Here is a 9,262-nt window from a genome sequence, read left to right as displayed (position 1 = left end):
GGTTAATAATAAATAAAATTGTATATTTGTTCTGTTCTGTGTCTTCATGTTTTGGCAGGCATGCAGTAGTATTGGTTGATTTCAGTAACAATGGCAGTCCAGCCTCTTTGTCTGTCTTTCTTTCTTCTCTTTGCTCTGGATGCTTCAGGTAATTGTTGTAAAGTGTATTTTGTCTAGTTTTATGTATAAACGCAGTTTAGCTCAAATCTCATTGACTGTCAGATTGGGCTTAGACAAAATGTGATGATTTAAATTCTTTAAAAATGTACTTTTTTTCCCCCTTTTATTATTTCAGAGGCAACACCTCTTAATGCAGTGTTTTTCCACCTTTTTTGAGCCAAGGTACATTTTTAATTGAAAAAAATCACAAGGCACACCAACAATCGAAACTGTAAAAAAATGAAACTCTGTAGCCTATATAAACAATATACAGTACAGCCATTCTCATCGAAGTGTCTTGAACAGGAATCAAATAAACACAAAGAAAAAAGTATCTTATGATCTTTCATATTTCTTCTTCTTTCAAATAAAAAGTTGCAATTAACAATATACAGTCATTCTTATCAAAGTGTCTTGAATAGGAATCAAATAAAAACAATGAAAACACTTTTTTGAGCTTTCATATTTCTACCTACTCAGTGTGAAACCTGGGCCTAACCTGACATGATTACTCTGCCGGTGTCACTAGACAGCGCAGACACTCGACAATGGCATATTATTCGCTGACAATAATTTATTGGTTTTCAAAAAATGTTTTAGACCAATTAGGTGAAATCGAATAATTTCCCACGGCACACCTGACGATCTCTCACGGCACACTAATGTACCGCGGCACAGTGGTTGAAAAACACTGTGCTAGCTAGTACGCAATAGGAGTTATTGTATCTGACTGTAAAAAAGTTAGCAAGCACAACGAAAATAAACTACACCTAAACTTGGTTTATATCTGATCCAGATAGACTGCAGTTCAGTACTTCTTACCTGAAGTTCAGTTCCCCTGACCAGGGGCGTCGTACAGTAGTTGGGTGAAAAGGGGGACTGAATTACCAGGGCCCCAAGTGGGGAGAGGGCCCCTGAGGAGTGAAATTTTATTTTCCTTTAAACCTAATTTTAAGATCACAATGAATGTTGTTAACTAATGTAAATGCCTGGCGAGCCCCCGTAACATAGTATAGCAATCAGTGATGTGCGGGTTGATCCAAAATGAGCGGGTGCCTGCGGTTACGAGTCATCCAAAAATATTTTAATGATATTCGGGTCGCGGTCGGTCGGGTCGTTTGAAATAAAGATACTAATTAAACCTTTGTAATTTATATAGTATTAGACACAATTTTCTATGAAATACATAGACCTACACTTTATTGGCTGAATAATATTTACCTTTTGAATGTTGAGCGTTATTAACTGTTGAATAAATGCTGATGCAGGACAAAATGCCCTATTTCCCAACACGTTGAACTGAGCAATGCCATTGTACCATGTTAATAGGCTACTTTTAAACGCATATAGCTCAGTAATGTCAGCTTTATGTATTTTCTGAGAGGGGGTGGGATTTTTGGTGGGAAAGTCGGGGGAGAGACACACACTTCGATTAGACTGGATAAACACATGCAGCGCCTTAATTGTTAAGAAAATGGTATTCCTAATAATATATTCCTTGAATATTTTGATTATGTCCAATGCTTCCCTTTCTTTTTGGAATTATTAGACACATTTCACTGTCTTTTCAAATGCCTAGGTCTGTTTCATTTCCGTAATTATAAAATTTCTAGCACTATTTTAAACGTTTATTCAAGCAATAATATATAAATTATCTCATGTATGTGCTTGTTTAAAACCAGGGATTAAAAACGAATTCCAAGTAAAAACTGTATTTTTTCTTTACATTTCCAGAGAGCAAAACGAACTGAATTAAACATTACTTAATAAATTCAAGGCACTATAATTTCCTTATTCATTTGATACAACTATTATAGCTATACAATTAATATATATAAAATAATATTATTTTGTCACATTCATGATTCCTGAATTTATATATGAAAACTTCGTTTTGAAGTGCATACATTAGGCCTATGTTTGTATAAGAAAATTCGTTAACCTAGCCTCTTAAGTTGATTTAATATTCTTGATAATTTTTTAAAAGAAGTTAAAAGTTAAGAAAAAAAGGAATTAGCTTGTAGTCTATATATTTAGGGCTATAGGCTAATCTTTTTCTTAACTTTTATTACACTGTAGATCGAAATAAAATAATTCTTGATCATATTTAACATCGGAGAATCAGTGACATAATTTAGAGTACTTTGAAAACGAAACTATTTAAATCTGTATAAAGGAAAAAACAAAATAAATCACAACAAGAACAATCTGTATTTTTCTTCTAATCAAGAACATTTCTTTTGACAAAATTACCTAATTAATGCCGAATGATGTTTGACAGTGAACGCATCTCCACCGCATATAGCCTTATATGATCGCTGGTGTCAGTCGCAAATATTAAACATGCGGGTCGGGAAGCGGATCGGTTACAATATTTTCTTTTTTCATTTTTGCGGTCCGAGTTGCGGGCGGGTTAGTTGAAAACGTCGGTCGGGTTTGGGTTGTTTATACATTGACCCGTGCATCACTGATCGCTATACCCAGTAACATAGTAATATGTAGAATAGTAAACTTGCTTGGTAGCTTGGTAACTGTGCAGTGACTCAGCCAAGCAAGGGGGAGGGGTCATCCGACCTCCTTGGCTGTAACTGGTCCAGCCCAGAGCCAATCCACCACCTTTTAACAGTTTATACCGTAAAAAAAAAAAAAAAAACACCGGCCCACAAAATCACCATCGGCCCACCCGGTATGCCCAATGGCCAGTCCAGCCATGGTTACTTGTGTTGTCCCCTTTAAGAGTTTAAGTATATGCACGAGAGTGAGATTGTGTCAGAGAGGAAAACAGAGCGAGCCGAGTAGAAGCAGCAGGTATTAGTTTAATTTGTTCCTTCTATTTCAGTATTTTTGTAATGTCCAATTATTCTTCTTTAATCAAAAAAAATTTATATATATATATATATATATATATATATATATATATATATATATATTAGAAGCAGCAGGTACAAGGGAGGAGAAAATAATTAATAAAACTGTCAATTGGATATAATTCAAGCTGTTTATGGACTCGTGGACCTGTGGTGGTGTCTAGTGCGTGAATGAACAGAGTGGACGAATTAACTCGTTTTGTATCTAAGTGTTTTGCTGCTGCATGCGAGAGATCTCCGGTGGGGGAGAGGATTAGAGCCTTATCGGAGATTGAGCGTAAGTTATTTCGAAACATGTTTTGAAGGCTGTTATAATGTAAATTAATGCACTTTATTATATGTATAGAAAGAACATGCAGTAATTGTTGTGTTTTATGCTGTTAAGAGGGGAGATTGAGGATATGTGATACTGCACGTGCCAAGATCCACACGTTTGTGAATCCAAAGTCTCGAATAGCAGTGAGTTTTGTTTATTCTCCCAAAGTGTGTTCACCTGTATACTGTTTAAAGAGTATACTGTTATCTTTAGTCTGTTTGCTGATTAATATGCTTAAAAGAGGTTAAAATGTGAATATATGTATAACATGGGTGGTGTTTAGGTGACAAGATGTACAAATATTTCATGTATAATCAGACTGTGTTTTCTTTTTCTTTTTGTTTGTTTTATCAGCCACATACAGGCCACTGCCGTTGTTTTGTACAGCCTTCAAAAGGTTGATGACATTGTTTGCACCAGTTCAAGTCAAGTGGGGCTTGTGATTTGGGTTTTTTGATTGGACATTCATTTTCTGAAGAACATTTTTTATTTATTATTACTTGCTATTTTATTCGCAGTCCGACAAACCTTTTCCTGAACAAAACATTAATGCTGAGTCTCCTTTGAGGCCCAGTCAGGAATAAAAGAATCCTCTTTTTTTAGATGGTTTGACTGTGTCTTTTTATTTAACATATTAAAAGGACGCCCAGCCGGCCACATCTATTTTGGCGTCAGAAGTGGGATTCTGTTTTGTTCAGGGTTAATTTATTTTTGTCACAATAGTGCAAAGGTAGAAGGGTGCAAACAACGGTAGTGGCGAAAGGTAACTGAGTGCTAGAAGGACCTGCATCAGTGACATCCTGACAGAGAAGAGCGGCAGGACCATTGGGTGTGAGGGCATCGAGAAGGACAGTGCATTTTGAACTGACTCTTCGAGAACTGAGACTTTCTGTGACTACAGCTCAAAGTCATGGATGCTGAGGATATGGACGGTGCAGCCACAATGGCGGAGAACATTCAAGGTGCAGATGCTGCAGCAGCAGAAATGGACACTGAGGGAGGTAACCCCATCTCACAGCTTCAGTCCCAGATCCTGGAGTTGGGACGTAGACATGATCAAGTAATGTCAGCTCTTTCTAACATGTCTAATGTCCATACTAGATCCTACAGTATGTGTATATACCAAGAGAGAGACAAATTGTACCTTTCAGTGGGAATCCGGGTAAAGACTGCCAAAATGTTGACGAGTTCATTGAGGAACTTGAGAGGGTTATAAGAGTGAGGGGGCTGAGTACTGAGGATCAGGTAGATTTTTTCCTTTCCCACCTAAGGGGATCAGCACTAGATGAAGTTAGGCTACCTAACACTGTTCGGGAGGCAGACACAATCTGTCAGTTTAAATCTAGATTAAAGACACATCTCTTTAACTTGGCTTACACATAAAAACATTAACACATTCCTATAACTCAAATCCGTTAAAGGATTGTTAGGCTGCATTAATTAGGTCACCGGAACCGAAAACACCTCCCATAACATCTGTTCCACTCGTTGCATCGTAAAAAGAATGGCATCTACGCTAATATTAGTCTGTTTCATTCTTATTCCGAGGTCACCGTAGCCACCAGACCCAGCCTGTATCCGGATCAGATGGTCACTGCAGTCCCCCGGATCCAGTCCGTACCCAGCTTAGATCATGGATCACCACCTGGAGATGACTTCAATAGGCTATATGCACGCTCCACTTCCGCATTCCACATCAGACCGCAGTCCTACTTCCGGTTGTTGGAGTCATCGGCGAAGCTGAGTGAAATGGCTGAGAGGTTGGAGTTCACCCGGTGCTTACTGGAGTTACCAAAAGTAACAATCAATTATGTAAGGCGAATTGTCTTGTTGTTCAGCTCTACCCCACAGAATAAGATGGAAAGGGGATTTAAATTTTACGTTTCCTCTTACATCTGTAATTATGAAGGTAAGTTGCTAATGCTAACTAGCCTTAGTAGAAGTTATTTTATTTTTTTTAGCCTTAGCAGAAGTGTTTGAAGATTTATATTTGTACTAGCTATCCACCAGCGGCTAATAGCGTTATTTAAAACATGTTTTACTTGCATGGGAGCCAACCTCAAAATACAGTAAGATTTTTTTGCTGAAACAGTGGTAATGCTGTTACAGGGTAGCTGAGTATGACTCTGTTGTAGCCGGATCTGTTGAAGGTACCATAACTTTGTTATAACACCTTGTTTGAAAGACAGGAGACCTTGATTGGATCCAGCATAGTGTTTTTGATGTTCCTTTAGTACTATATTTAAATTCAAAGACAGAGTTTTCATATCACAGCTGAATTCCTAGCTATCCTATTCAGCTATCTTCTATCGTGTCTGTTCTACATTAAAGGGCTGCATATACTTTTACCTTTTAAACCTATTAACATCTTTTCTTTTTGCACTTTAGGTGACACTGCGAGATTCTGTGCCAGTTGCGCTGGTACGGAGCTCCTGCACCTGTGCAGCCGGCCAGGCAGTCTGCAACCATTTAGTGGCTCTGCTCTATCAAACAGCACATTACTCCGAAAGCGGGATGTCAGTTGTGCCAACGGTCCTTTCCTGCACTGAAACCGAGCAGAAGTGGCATAAACAGCGATCCATGGTTTGTTTTTGTCACATGTGTAACGTTTGTTTTTATTTAGTGCTTGTCCTAATAACTTGTCATTCTTTTCCTAGGGAGTGAAGCCTGGGCCTGTAGATACCATGGTTGTGGTGAAGGCCAGGCCAGGGACAAGTTCAACAAGCGGGATAAGGTATTATTTTTACTTAGAATGTAGAATCTGTGTTTAGAATTTGGAAATAGGTACAGTATTGTAAACTTGACTGAGATTTCAACAGAGGATAAATAGATAGACTTTACTTAAATTATCTAACTTAGAAAAATGTTACTATGAATTTTTGACAAATTAAAGTTATTACAACTACATTTTATGGCACCATAACAAATTGTAGCAGGTTATTAGTGAGATCTTCAGTTATTTTTACAGTATAAAGCTGGATCTTCTCCACCAAAATACCTAATTGTCAATACAAACATTACTGCATTTTAAAAACAGTTTTCTTTTTGCTGTCTTTTAGGTCAACACTACAGGGTGGGCCATTTATATGGATACACCTTGATAAAATGGGAATGGTTGGTGATATTGACGTCCTGTTTGTGGCACATTAGTATATGTGAGGGGGCAAACTTTTCAAGATACGTTAAAACCAAGCACACCATTGTTTTTCTTGTGAAATTCCCAATAAGTCTGATGTGTCACATGACCCTCTTCCTTTTGAAAAAACAAAAGTTGGATCCAAGATGGCCAAACTTTTAAAATGGCCACCATGGTCACCACCCATCTTGAAAAGTTTGCCCCCTCACATATACTAATGTGCCACAAACAGGACGTTAATATCGCCAACCATTCCCATTTTATTAAGGTATATCCATATAAATGGCCCACCCTGTATAGAAGGCCTACAGTGGTGATTTGCCTGTCCCTTCAACACTTAACCCTCAAGCTCATTATGCTGGATTTGACCCACACAATTTGCCACTGATCTGTCACATGAACATCTCTGATGACAAACCACTTGTTGACTCTGTCTTTGGGAAAGTGCAGGCTGGGAGCATCTTGTCCTACCACCATCCTCTACCAACACCTGGTGGTATCATTACACATACAGATGCCCCTCCCTTTCCTCAACTGCCACCAGAAGACTGCCACATACCACCTGCAGTTTGCCACCTTGTGCCAACTAGCCAGGAACAGCTGCACCTCTCATCACTGGGTGTAACCTGGCCACAGTCTCACCTCATCGAAGCATCAACAAGAGGCCAGAGTGCAGCACCTGAGTGGCATGTCTTGAGAAAGGAGAGAGTGACCGCTTCCCAGTATGCCATGTGAGAGATGGGCGAACAGCGGAAAACCTGGCAGAAAGGATTATCCGGGGTGTAAGACAGACACAACAAATGAAGAGAGGGCTGGACATGGAGACTGGAGCATTAAAGGACTATGCAACTTTGAAAAATCTGAACTTGACTAAATGTGGACTAGTTATTCGCCCCGACGCTCCGTGGCTCGGAGCCTCACCGGATGGGTCTGTGTATGATAGCCTGGAGAGACCTTGCTTTGGTCTTGTTGAAGTTAAGTGTCCCAATGTGCAGAGCTACGTAGACTGCAGATACCTCACAATGGAGCATGGCAAACACCAGCTAAAGCATAGCCATGCTTACTATTGGCAGGTCCAGGGGCAACTCCTAATCACCGGCATGCAGTGGTGCGCCTTTGTTGTGTGTGCCATTGATGATATGTTTGTGTAGCGGATCTACAGAGATGATGTTGTGTTAGACAGTATTAAGCTGAGGTGCGATTTGTTTTTCTTTTACATTTACCTACCCAAGTTCTTGTCTTTGAACTAGGGTAAAATTGTAATTTTTCTGTCATAGTTCTGGTTGGTTTTAGTTATGTACTCATTACCTCTGGTTCTGACCTGATTTAATCCTGTTTTACAACATTGTTATTTTAGTTCAGAGTTCTACCTTGTTAATATGTTAATGATGTAATTTGTTACTTGGGTTTCCATTTATACATACAATCACACATACACTCAACAACAAACATACTGATATACTGATACATTCACATGATTAACTTTACATTTCTTTAAATAACACAATCTCTTGAGCTGTATCTGTGTGATGATTGTGATGACACAGTATAGCAGTATGTTCAAAGGTTTTTTTAATGATGCTTGGGTTTAACATGTCTTCATGTCTGTCGGTCTATATACATTGAAATACTGATGTGACTTTGTTTTAACAAATAAATAAAGAGGTAACCTAAAAAGATAATATGTGAATGTTATTTATAAAATATAGTTTTACAAGACAAATTGCTTACTCAATAACTTAAAACACATAAGATGATGATTTACAAATGTATTCATGTTGTTAGATTTTTTACATAACTATACACAAGATGTTTGATTATGAAATTTACTATTTACAAATGATTATGGTGACAATTCTTTTTACTACGAAAAATGACACAAACAACATAGAACTGTAACAATCTATTTACAATGGCAAATTAGGATTTAGTGGCCCAGGCTTAAACAAGCGGCTCATTTTGGTTGTTGACCAAAATGCAGGCAACAGCAAAAAACTGATTGATGCTACCAGTGAGCGAAAGGGGAATGACTGTACTGAACAGTTTGTGTTCCTTCACCCTCCGAATGATTCGCTCGATGTGAACTCTGAGCCTCGCCCAGGGCTAGATCCACTGCTGCTGGCTCAGTGGTGTAGCAGTAATCGTGGTCATGGCAGTCAACCTCCATCACTGGCTCCTCATCATCAGGGAGATCAGGGGTGTTTGGTCCCTCGGTCCGGTCCCAAACACTAGGACGAGTGGCAGGCAGAGAGTAGCTGTTCCACTCAAACAGGACCGGAACAGCCCCCTTCTTCAGAAGTCTGCGTCCGCCTGGTGTAGTGTGCTCGATCAGATCAGCAGGTGAAAAATGACGACTGCAGACTCTTGTATGAACTGTGATCTTGAAGCAGTCTCGTCGTATATTAATTACCACTTCTTCTGTAACTCACCATCTTTCGGAAAGGTGTGCAAACTTAAAACAGAGTTACACCTTGACGATGCTGTGCATTGTGGTACACAGCAGTGGTAGCTAGCTGTGCTGTCCTCTCTCTTTTGGAAGGAAAACTTAGTCCTCTTGGATGTAATCTTGTACACACACACACACACACACACACACACACACACACACACACACACACACACACGTGTATACAATTTAAAGTTAAACACAATGAAAAACAAGATAACTGAAGTAGTTGTAACAATTGCCAAATGCAAAGGAAGAACACAGGCAAGCTTCAGCAGGACCGGAAAAAGGTGTGCACTCTAAAATTCTTTCGGAAATACGTCACGTGGCTCCGTGCA

At 39.1% G+C, this 9,262-nt stretch overlaps 1 long non-coding RNA gene across 2 annotated transcripts; it reads left to right on the top strand.

Annotated features, from left to right (window-relative positions):
* The first annotated feature begins 2,842 nt into the window (after positions 1–2,842).
* LOC141326301 (uncharacterized) lies at positions 2,843–7,756 on the top strand. 2 transcript variants are annotated; one of them, XR_012353868.1, is made up of 7 exons: positions 2,843–2,967; positions 3,155–3,303; positions 3,412–3,485; positions 3,697–5,102; positions 5,181–5,925; positions 6,000–6,076; positions 6,402–7,756. It is a non-coding gene; the product is annotated as an uncharacterized lncRNA (long non-coding RNA). The 2 variants fall into 2 exon arrangements; XR_012353869.1 differs by having other exon boundaries at positions 2,899–2,967; positions 3,237–3,303.
* Positions 7,757–9,262: the final 1,506 nt, after the last annotated feature.

This window comes from Garra rufa, chromosome 1, assembly GCF_049309525.1.
Source record: "Garra rufa chromosome 1, GarRuf1.0, whole genome shotgun sequence".
Lineage (NCBI taxonomy): Eukaryota > Metazoa > Chordata > Actinopteri > Cypriniformes > Cyprinidae > Garra > Garra rufa.
This window is presented reverse-complemented; position numbering and strand designations above follow the sequence as displayed.